The 12,286-nt window shown below is 50.6% G+C and overlaps 1 protein-coding gene across 1 annotated transcript in view; it reads left to right on the forward strand.

Moving 5' to 3' along the window:
* Nucleotides 1-12,286, forward strand: part of HHIPL2 (HHIP like 2) — a 61,987-nt gene that overhangs the window by 405 nt on the left and 49,296 nt on the right.

Consider the following 12,286-nt stretch of genomic DNA (forward strand, 5'->3'; position numbering starts at 1 on the left):
CTACACTTTGAGCTGGTTTGGAGGTCAGTTTTGGTTCTGACAGCTGTGCTACTGTGAAGGGAGGTGTGGGAGCAGGGGAAGGGTGGGCTGGCAGGGGAATGGCACTTAATCCTCAGCAGGCATTTTGCAAAGTGCTTTGTGTAAGGTCCATCACTGTAATCTGGGAATATACAGTGACATTTGCTAGCAATAAGGGTTTATGGAAACATTGCCCAGTGGGGATGATTGTGCGAAACAACTGCTCACTTTAAAAATTTTAAAAGGTATAATAAACCTTAACAAAAATACAACAAAAGGACTAAATAAAGAAAAATTTTCAGCGCTGGGAACTGCCTTTGCGGCTGCCTACCACGTGGCTGGTTCGTCTTCAAGATGGATGCTCATCCTGGGGGTTGCCTGTAGCCTTCAGATGCAAGGTGAGGCAACCTGGTTCTGAGGAGACGGCACGGCGACCCAAACTCTCCAGGGTCACTCGGGCCAAGAACACACGCAAACACCAGTATGGTGGACGGTTCAAGACCTTTATTGTCCCGTCTCGTCGGGTTTTATACTGGGAAAGTTTTTTCCCTACGTCAGGGGGTCTTACTTTACTGTAATTGGTTAGTAAGGAGTAGGAAGTTACTAATGTTAGGGAGGATTACATTCTTGGGTGATCCTTTATCACTAGGAGTTAGGGGGAGAGGAATTCTACTGCTTTCCGTGACATCGCGAGATTTTCCGAGCGCCTAACCCTATCTACTACATCTCCCCCCTCTTTTTCACATATGAACGAGGTAGTCATATACATAGGTACTGAGATGAGGCATGAGGTTGTCCCTGGTCGAATTCACAGCATTTGCTGCCGGCCTATGAACAGGATGTTGGCCCATTCTAGGCGGGTCTGAATGAATGAGACTAGCTTGTTCAGCAGGCATGGTCCGAAGGTGACAGCTAAAAGTAGCATTGCCAATGGACCAATTCGGGTAGAAATTAGGGTGGTCAGCCATGGTGATCGATTGAACCAGGACTCGAACCAACCCTGTTGGGCTTCCCTGTCTTTCTGTCTCTGAGCCAGTCTGTTTCGGAGCTCTGCCATGGAGTCTCTAACGACTCCCATGTGGTCTGCATAGAAACAACACTCCTCTTTTAAGGCGGCACACAGGCCTCCTTGCTGCATGAACAGGAGGTCTAGACCTCGCCTGTTCTGCAAGACCACTTCTGAGAGTGAGGAGACTGACTTCTCTAGAAAGGAGATGGATTTCTCGATCCTCTGCAGGTCCTCGTCAATCGTTGCCTGCAGCTGTGACAGTCCTTGGTGCTGGGTCGCCAAGGCTGAGACTCCTGTGGCCGTCCCGGCTGCTCCTAGGCCCAGCAGCATTGCGATAGTTATACCTGTTACTATTTCTCTTTTGTGGAGCTGGTTGGGTTCTTCAAAAAGGTGATACACTTCTTCATCTGCGTGATATAGGACCCTAGGAACAATCAGAACTTGGACACAAAAGTCGTTAGAGTCATCGAATTTGGCAAGGAACACACAGGGACTCACTCCAGATCCCAAACCCACATCCCAGACGCGGATGGGACTACCCACTTATTGTTTTTCCCGTCGGGTTTGACAACATCGGTGCAGACGTTGCCTCTCCGCCTAGCTAGGGTTGCATTGCCAAAGCATCTGCCCTGGCCTGTGACTTGACTCAGGGTGATTCCTTTGCGAGGGGTGTCCCATCTACATTGGTTGGGTGCATCTGCTGTGGAGTAACTGAAGGGAGTGTTTAGAGCGACTCCTTCGTAAAAGGGAGGTTCGACATCGTAACAGAGCCAGCAGGATTCAGTTAGGTTAGGGTTAGTTTTGTTCAGGGATAGGAAGGTAGCTTCTAACATACAAAGGATCGGATCTAAATCCGACCTGGCTAAACGGTCTATCTGAAAGGCTTCTACATGGCCGGTTGGGATATCAGTGACCCTCATGGGCAAGGCTTTGGGGCGGGTCGTGTTTCTCCCTTTCGGCACGCTTTTAATCACTTTGTTGGGTCCGACCGCTCGGGGTGCCGACGGTTGGAGCCTAATAATTCGCATGTTCACCTTTTCTTTTGACCCTTGAAGGACTGCTGTCCACGTTCTGCCTGTTGCCCAGCTAGGGTGATGTGGCTGCAAAACTGTCATGTTGTAGTCTGTGCATTTCCGAAATTCGGGGATTTTATGGCGGTTTCGATAAAAATTTCCGTGGAGGAAGAGGGGTGTTTTGCAACCGGTGGGTGCCCAGGTGAACTGTAGGAATTTGTCGGGCTCTTGTGGATCCTACCCAGGCCCCGACGGTCTGGCATCTGTGACAATGGTTTCGCAGCCCCAGTGTCCACAATGTCCCCACCCTGGGTGATTGCAGTAGCTTTTCCCAGGGTTTGAAGCTGGGCACCAGTAGGATAGGTACATGTGTGTGGCGTGTGGGGAATGGGGGTCTACCTTTGGTCGTCCTGGAAACAGGTCGGTGATGCGGAGCACGAAGGATGGGGCGTTCGGTGTGGTGATTTCTCTGAGCACCTTGTCACTACTAAGGTGTTGCATGACCCACCTGAATGGCCGATGGGGGTAGTGGTCTGGGTTGGCTTGCCCTCTGGCAACAAGCCCCAACAGCAAAATCACACAGAAACACCGTTGACGCTTGGGTTCCACCCGTGCGGGTCTCTCGGGCGCTGCCTGACGGCTTGGTGGTCTGTTGTCTATCTCTGGAAGGGGGATGTACGCATCATGAGGACGCCCCACGAGCATGTCCTGTAAACAGAAACTCACAACTCTCATCAGTCTCATTCTGCTCGCTGTGGAGGTCCGGCTTAATTGACTTAAGTGGACACCACCTGATTTTGCCATCCTTTTTGACAGCTGCGTACCCTCGCCCCGTGAGCATCAACCTCCAGCCCCGTTCCCATTCGCCTAGCTCGTTTCTAATCACAACCTGCGGGCCCTCTTCTAGCGTTCGAGTGGCCCAGTGTTTTTGAATGGGACTGTTTGTTTTATCTCCCCTAGGGAATTGATTCAATGCCAGCAGAGCGGTTGCCAGTATACGTGCCTGGTTTCCTGGGGGAATGGCATTGGCAAAGCCCTCTGCTTTCACCAACACTTCTATCTTGGTTTTCAGGGTCTGATTTGCTCTCTCGACTATGGCCTGCCCGGTACTGTTATACAGGATACCTCGCACTAATGTGATGCCCCGTTTTGAAGCGAACTCTTGTACTGGTTTAGAAATGAAACTGGAACCATTGTCTGTTTTGATCTGTTTGGGGATACCAAGCCAGGCCATGGCTGTCAGCCAGTGCTGAATTGTGGCCTTGGAGTTAGTTTTGGGGTGCTGTGTGGCCATGGTCGTTCCGCTATAAGTGTCTACTGTTACTGCAAGCCATGGTCGAGGCTTCAGCAGTTCACACCAAGTGAAGTCCGACTGCCAGATCTCTGAAGGTTTGAGACCTCTCGGGTTGACCCTGTAGGTCCATAGGGGCGACTTCTGGCAGTAAGGGCAGGTGGCCACCACATGTTTCGTGTCCGCTGTCGAGATTTCACATCTCTTCGCCAGTGCTTTGGCTCCGATGTGGAGTGACTCGTGCAGTTGACGGGCTTCCTGCAACGTCCATACGCCTTTTGCTGCGGCATCTGCTTTGTCGTTGCCGATTTGGAAGTAACCTTTGATTGGGTCGTGCCTGTTGATGTGAATGACTGACACGGTGCCCTGTCACGAGGAGAGTGCTTCTTCCAGCATTAGGGCTGCTGCAGATGTTGACACTCCTGGTCCTGCCATGGCTAGGCAGAGCCTTGCCACGAATATAGAGTCTGTTACAATGAGGTGTTCTTCTTGGAAGAGTCCGCATGCCAAGATGACTGCTGCTGCCTCCAGCTGTTGCACTGACAGTGTGGGATCACACGCTTTGACGCAGTGCCATTGCTCTCCTGCCTGCCACACTGCTGCTGCGGTTGAAGTCGTGGAGGAAGCGTCTGTGAAGACCGTTGGTCCTGGCTGCGGTCGACCCATGACCTTTGGTGGCGTGTCCATGTTGACTACGGTCAGCAGCTTCGTCCAGGGTGGCTTGGAGGAGTAGGAGATTTCTCCTCCGAAGCCGGTGAGAGCAAGGGCTAGGTACTCCGATATTGTGGCTGACTTCGAGGTCGGTTGCTTGCAGAAAGGAAGGTGGATGCTTGTCAGCTCTGTTCCCAGGTGTCTCAAGGTGAGTTTCCTGCCCTTCATGATGAGGTTAGCAATGCATTCGATTCCCGGGGAAAACGCACGAGCAGGTCTTCCGAGCACCACCCATTGAATGGGTCGGGCCTTATCAGAAGGTCCTTGGGCCAGTGCTCCCACTCCCCCCTTCGGTGTAAAGTGGATGTATAGGTCCAGCGGCATGGCTGGGTTCCACCTGGCAAGTGTGCCGGCGGCCATCTGGCTTTTGATGAAGTCGAGGGAGCTCACTGCCTGCGGTGTCCGCTTCTTGGGATCCCAGGGGTTCTTTCCTTTCAAGAGGTCATATAGAGGGTCCATGACCTCGGGGGGAACTAGGATGATGTTGCGAAGCCACTGCAGCGATCCCACCAGGCGTTGCACGTCGTGGAGTATTTCAATGTCTCGACAGACCTTCGCCTTGGGGGGTGTCACGTAGGAGCTTGTGATCCCCACTCCCAGGAAGGTCACGCAGGGTCCTCTCTTGATCTTTGCGCTCGCGATCTCGAAGCCGTTGGCCTGAAGGGTTTCCATGATTGTGGACACCAGGTGATCCACTTGGCTTGCTGATGGTGCGGCGACTAAGATGTCGTCCATGTATTGAATGATGGTTGCATCGGGATAGGAGTGTCGGACCGGCATCAGTGCTTTGTCCACGGTGATTTGGCATATGACAGGGCTGTCAACAAGACCTTGTGGAAGTACCCTCCATTGGAAGTGGGGGTTGGGCCGCTCGCCGTTTCGAAACGCCACGGAAAAGGCAAATCATTCTCTGTCCTCAGGGTGCAGGGGTATTGAAAAGACACAGTCCTTGATGTCCAGCACTGCGCACGGCTGCCCTTCGGGGATGGCTGAGTTCGCGGGAAGCAGTGTCTGGACTGGACCCATGGATCGGATCGTCTTGTTCACTTCTCTCAGGTCGTGGATGAGGCGATAGTCTTCTCCAGACCTTTTGGGGATCACAAATACAGGGGTGTTCCACAGGCTGACGGAGGGTTCTATGTGACCTTTTTGCAGTTCGCGGTTGACCAGTTCCAGCAATGCTGCCATTCGAGGCTCTGTCAGGGGCCACTGCTCGACCCATACGGGGTCTGGTGATTTCCAAGTTAATTTGATTGGCAGCGGGGGGTGCACTGCAGTGGCCCTCGGGATAAATTTGTGATCTGGAATCCTAGCAGGGAAAGAACATCCCTTCCCAACAGGGGTGGAGAATTTTGCAAAATGTAGGGATAGATTGCTACTGTCTGTTCTGGTCCCTCTTTCGTGTGAAGTGTTATAGCCACCAGCTGGGTGCTTTTCCATGCCCGGGACTGCCCTCCCACTCCATTCACTGGAGGGACTTCTTTGAATTGCCAATGTCCGGGCCAATGTGCTTGGGGAATAATCGTGCAGTCTGATCCCGTGTCCGCCCAGAACTGAAACCCTATGATGTGGGGATCCTGACCGCCATAGAGGCGGCATGTCCCCCACACCATCAGGGGCTCCTTCCCTAGTCTCATGGCCAGGGCCACCCAGGGATCCCGCTCTGGGGCGCCCCCTGCTGGTCCTGTGGCACCGGCGCAGCTTGTGGCGGTGGGGGGTGTGAAAGCATTACTACTGGGGTGGTGTGCAGTTCTGGCATTGTGTTGTAGGTGGGGATGTAAAATTGACTGCTCCCTGTGAGGGCATGGGGGTCCCCTGCCCCACTGGGGGTTGCTGTAGCTGGGCCGCTGCACATTCCAGGTGGGAGGGGGCTGAACGCAGCCCGGCCACCCCCTCCCTCTGCCGTTTCCCTGAAGCTTGGATCTGCATTCCTTAGCTAAATGCCCCTTCTTCCCACATGCCCAGCATGGTCCCTTAAGTTCTCCTTGGCGTGGTGGAGCAGCTGCTGATTGGCGCCTTGGTTGTGGGCAGTTTACTGCCAAGTGGCCTGCCTGGCCACACTTAAGGCATGCCATCACACTGGTTATTGCAGTGTGGACTGCTGCTTGGATGGGAGCTAGGTGTTCCTCCTTTGCCATGTGTCTGATCATGTCGGCTATGTTAGCCCCAGGTGGCAGTGATCTTAAGATGTCCTTGGTGGCTGAGTTGCATTGCTGGCGTAGGCAGTCTGCCAGCACGGGACCCTTAGCCTCTGAGGGTAATGAGGAGGAATCTAACGCTGCCTGAAGCCTGTCCACAAACTGAGTGAAGCTCTCACTTTCACTCTGTCTTATGGTGGACCATGGGGCAGGGTTAGCCACTACTTTGGAAGCAGAACAAATGGCCTCTCGGGCAGCCCGGGTGGTTGTCATAACTTCATGGGCCCTTAATCCCTCAGCCTGGGCCTGGGGGGTGATCATAGTGGGGTCTCTACCCATCAATCTCTGTATACTGGAGCTGTGCAGTGGATGGTCAGGTCCTGTTATCTGGGCTAGCTCCTTTGCGCATTGATCCTCCCACTCTTGTTTAAAAACAATCATTCCTGCCCCATCAAAAATCATTTTGCACGTCTGTTTGATGTCAAAGGGGAGCATGTCATCCCCCCCAAAAACTCCGTCAATAAGTGTGGTAACCATGGCAGAATTAATTCCCTTGTCTGCAATTGCTTTAATAATTGCCTGTACCTCTTTTGGATTCACTGGAGAATAGGTCCTTCTTTGGTTTTCGCCTGCCCCCCCCACACGGACAGGGAACACTAGCTTGGTTGAGGGGGTGTACTCGGCGCAGGCTATCTTTATTTTTTGCCAGTCTGTAAGCAGGGTCCGGTCTTTCTCTGATGACCCCTTCACCCATGCGGGAGCACTGTGACTGGAGACCTTATATGCTGCTGCTCTCCCTCTGTTAAGGCTAGTATCGGAATCGGAACTCCACAACTCCCTCTCGGACTCATCCCGGCTCGAGTCTGAGTTGGAGTCAGATGTGGAATGGCCGAGCACTTCCGGGCTGCTCTGCCTTTTTCTCGGGCTCCAACCCCGCCCCCTCCTGCGGGGGGTGGACCGTTCCCTCCCCCTGGGGTCTCCCCGCCTCCTGCTGGGGGAGGTCCTTGCCTTATATGGGTTTAATTTGAATAGAGCGCTCTGATTGGTCTCACCGCGGGGACCGCCCCCCCTCCCCGCTCTCCCGCGCATGCGATGTTAAGCGGGCTGACTCCATTTCTGCCCTTTGTCCCCTCTTCTCTTCCGCCCTGACCATGCGGCCGGCCGCCATCTTCGAGCCCATACGGCGGCGGAGAGATTTTATCAAACGAGGTGGTTTCTGACCGTCCCGCCGCTTCCCGCGCCTCCTCCGCCAGCCCCCCCCAAAAACACTGTGCCCGTTGCTCTGCCTCCTGCGCTGGGTCCGCGATCGGCGGGGGGGGGATGGGTAGAGGAGCCACGGTTTTGCCGAGAGGCTCCGAGGGGGGGCTGGGATCTGGCGAGCTCCGCGGGGGGGTTGGGGGGTCTCCCGGGGGTTCTGGGCTCGGGCTCGGGGGGAGGTGGGACGCGCCTAGCCCCCGCACATCCCTGTCTGCAATCTGATCACTTTCCAGGGTGGTCTGTGTCGTAGCTCCCACCCCCAACTGCGGAATGGCTATTAAGCAGCTTCTGGCAGCTTTCCAGGTTTCTTGCTCTTCTCGAGCTTTTTGCAGAGCCCGGATGACTCTGCCCCACGATTTTAGGGCTTTCCCCGTGCCTGAACACATGGTATCCTCGGCCAGGGTTTTCGTACAATTATCTCACACCTCTGGGTGTAAAATATCCACGGGGTTCTCTATAGCCCCCAGCTTAATCAATCTCGGCAATGCGAGAGTCATATCTTTAAGCTTACATTCAATACCCCATTGCGCATGCATTTCACTGACTACCTTTGCGATCGCTTCCATGATTCGAGGGCATCCCCTCCGCTGCACAAGGCCAGCTGTGCAGCCGCCGTCCTCTCTCCAGGTGGATTCCCGTTCCCCGGGCACTGGTTCGATCCCGGGTTTCGGCACCAGTTGTAGCCGTCCGATGCAAGGCGAGGCAACCTGGTTCTGAGGAGACGGCACGGCGACCCAGACTCTCCAGGGTCACTCGGGCCAAGAACACACGCAAACACCAGTATGGTGGACGGTTCAAGACCTTTATTGTCCCGCCTTGTCGGGTTTTATACTGGGAAAGTTTTTTCCTTACGTCAGGGGGTCTTACTTTACTGTAATTGGTTAGTAAGGAGTAGGAAGTTACTAATGTTAGGGGGGACTGCATTTTTGGGTGAGCCTTTATCACTAGGAGTTAGGGGGAGAGGAATTCTACTGCTTTCCGTGACATCGTGAGATTTTCCGAGCGCCTAACCCTATCTACTACAGTTGCCTCAGCCAACCCTGGCCCCTCCCAAAGTCTGTCAGTCAGCTCTTCTTTGCCGTTTATTGGTGGAGACTGCTTTCTTGTAACTTGATTGGCGGGTCAGGTGTTATCATGCCACATCCCCTTTGCAAGAAACTTTTCCACTCCCAGCTGCCTCAAGCTTTTCCACTCCAAACTGTACATGTACAGGCCTTCTTTCTACTTGTCTAAGACAACCGAGGCTGTCTGATGGTAACATTACAAGGCGGGGGAAAGCGGAGAATGGAACTATGGGGAGAACAGAGGTTATCTAAACTACATCAATAAAGCTTCTCTTAATATTCACACAATATTAATCTCTTAATTATGAGAGCAAATCATCTCATTATCCATCTAAACAATGATGATTTTCCCATAATGAAGGAGAATACAGATCAGAATTTACCCCCTGCTTGGAGGTGCAAGGTGCTGTGTCTTGGGTTGATAAGGAAGTGAGGTTTTTTGGGAAGTTGTAGCTAAACCAATCAGTGATCAAATTTGAATATTAGTACTTGGTGTGGTTATTGAATTCATGGATATGCTTTTGAGAACACAGGGGGTTAAAAAGCAGAGAACTTTCAGGAGAACGTTTTTTTGCTTCGGTCAGTTGAAGAGGCCGGATCTGCCTTGCCCAGCCAGAGGCTGGGTGGGGGAGAGGAGGCCTTGTGGCTTTGGTTGAAGTAGGTTGGAGCTTTGGACAGAGAAGGGGACTGAAGGCCCTTGCAGAACAGAGGGGTGGGGAACTACCGAGATGTTCTGGGCAGCTCTAGAGAGAGAGCGCTCCCCCTTCAGAGAGAGAGAGAGAGAGCCTGCCACCTTAAAATTCAATACCATGTGCTGGCAGCACAGCCGGCCGAAAAAGAGAAAGGGAGGGGAGGGTGCAGTGAGAAGGTGCCCGGCTGCTATGGGAGTTCTGGGTAGGCAGAGCCAAGGATTTTAACCCTTTTCTTGGACAATAAAAACTTTGCAGTACATTAAACCCTCCTAGAAGAGAGACAGACATAAAATAGAAAAAAATGGTGTGGTGAAGGTCTGAGCAAGTGAAAGATGTCAGAAGAAGTTGAGAAGAATCCTAGGTGGGAGGAGATAATAGAGTAACCTTTAGCTAGACTCTTTTCTTATATAGCCATAGACAAAACCGTTTTTCCTGTAATGCAGAAACTGCATTTAAGAGGAAGCAATGGCTTGGAGCCAAGAGAGTGCAGTAATGTTATGTGAAAGAGTAGCATGAACAGAAGCCGATGAGGAGGGTGTAGTAGCCCTCTGTCTTCAGTGAAGAAGATCTCTGTTCTCGAAATCCCTCAGCCCCCAGGAGTAAATGTGAAGGGGACTGGTGTCCCAAAAGTGAGAAACTGTTGCTTTTTTACAGCTAGACAAAACAGCCTTAAAAGAAAAACCCTAGAAGCAGCTCTAGTCCATGCACAGTAGTGAGAGCACTAAACATAGAAAAAAGAAATCACAAAGGCAAATGTTCTCTGAGTAGTGCCATGTATGACATGAAAACACAAGAAGTTTCAGCTGTGTTTCCTGGAGAAACCTTTAGTACAAAAAAACTCCTCTCTCCATAATGAACTGAGAGTTGATTATCTGAAAATTGGTAACTAGATTGAGAATCTGAAGTTTTATCTCATTGTGCTGTGTAGAAATTAGAAAAATAAAAGAATGCTTTAAAAAGTTTTCATTCTGAATTCTGTGTGTGTTCCTTTTACATATTGTAAGTTAATAAAGTTTTTTCCTTTATTCCTAAGCTAAAACCTGCTTTGCTCTATTTCTAGTCACATCTCAGAGCAGCCACTAAAACAATTATATTTTCATAGGAGCACTAGCATTGCACCAACGTCAAACCATAACATGCTGGATTACAAATTCTACAGAATCAAATGATAGGGGAATTACAGGGAAAGTGTTTGGATCTCTGGACTGCAGGGAGGATGTTTTTTCGTTGTGTTCCTGCTGAGGCTGCTCCAAATGCTGTGCTTGTCAGAGTAACACAAAATTTCCCAGGCAGTGGTTTCACACAGCTGCTGCAAGGTCCTGAGGCTGCAGTAACAGTGTTTTCACCAATCCTATCTCCCCACTGCCCACCTGCTGCAGTAACAGTGTTTTCACCAATCCTATCTCCCCACTGCCCACCTGGCTTGTGGAAAGTGTGCAGGGAGGAAAGACTAAAGGCCCTTTTCTGCCTGAGCTTCCCTGCATCCCTGGAATCAGAGGGCAGGACTCACCTGCCTTTTTAGCAACTGTGAGTCACACCAAACTCCACTCAGTGCATGCCAAAACACAAAGCAGCCAAAAGACACACTTAGTCTTTCTAAAATCATACAAAACTCTTATAGTCAATATTACCTGAGCTCTAAAATGTTATCTATGTACCAAAATGCTTCCACTCTTTTTGGATACTGTCAAGATTCTGGCATCTCCTTGGGATGGAGGATACACCTTTTCAGCACTGGGGCTGAAAAAAAGTAGCAGCAGAGTTCTCTGTTATTTTACAGCTGGTAAACCAGCAAAGATGTGTTATAGATTCTAACAGAAAAACTGGTGTTGATGTTGTAATCATTTTTTCTACATGATTCAGGTAGAAAAAAGACTATAAAATTACTGTTCTTTCTTTGATTCCTCATTCTGCAGGGTATAATGTAATTTTGCATTTGTTTTAAGTGCATTTTGTAGGAAAGAAACTCCCAAACCACCCATATTTTTTTTACAGCTTTTCAAAGTCTTAAGCTATTACTCTTTTCCTGTTTTTTAAAGTAAGATTGCTGTTGAATCTTTGAGGAGGAGTTGTGACTGTGATATGTGTTGCTCTCCCTGGTCAAGTTGGTAATAACCACAGAAATAAGATTGGGTTCTCTGGCACATACTGTTTGCCTGTTGAATTAGTGAAAAGAGCAAATATCTACCAAATGGTTTTGCTTCAGTGAAGTCACTTTGCTGGATCCCATTGCTGCTGAACTTACATGGAAGGGATGGAATTCCATTCTGCCACCTCCACAGCATCCTCATAGTTTGGAACAAAATAAATTGTAAGAAAGTGGTGGAGATGCTTATTAATAAACCTGAATAGCAGCTGCTCTGATTTAGCAAAGACAGCATTTTTTGGGGAGATCAGAGCAGTAGCCATGTGTGGTAACAAAGCAGCTCATTCAGTCAGGTGTTCCTTCTGTGCCAAAACCCAGCAAAAGTCAGACAATCTTGCTGGTAATAAGGGGGCTGCTGAGTGTTACCCAGAGGAAGCTGGGTTCACTGGCCCTGCAGAAACCAAGAAGGAGGCCATGGAGTTCACCTTACCCTGGCAGAGCAGCTCTGTGTTCCTTAATGGTCAGGAGATTATTCAGGGATGTGTTCTGGATCATGGATTTTCTGCTAGCACTCTAAACCGGATACATTTCTCTAAAAAACAAACAGGTTATGAAGCGATAAGTGGAATAAATCGGCTCCACAACCTGATGTAGTTATGAAGTGGGTATGTATTGTCAGTGCCCAGCACAAGTGAGATAGCTCTTGTGAAAACTTGTGCCCTGGGCTCCGATCTGGGCCACGTCTTTATTCACAAAGGTGTTCCATATACATTACATTGCACAACCTTTTCATGCATATTCACCTCCTGGCCCCGCCTGTCCTTGCCTCGTATGGTAATTGGATCCATGCCCTTCTTCACAGTGGTGGTTGCACAGGGGTCTTTCAGTGGTTTCTGAGGCTGAAGGCCGTGGTCTTCCTCACGGTTGAACTTTTGAACTTCTTTGGTCGTGCACTGTGGTCCCTTGGTGCTTATCTGAGTATGTCTGTTGATTTTGAACAGCTTGGA

Source organism: Melospiza georgiana, chromosome 3, assembly GCF_028018845.1.
Source record: "Melospiza georgiana isolate bMelGeo1 chromosome 3, bMelGeo1.pri, whole genome shotgun sequence".
Taxonomy (NCBI): Eukaryota; Metazoa; Chordata; class Aves; order Passeriformes; family Passerellidae; genus Melospiza; species Melospiza georgiana.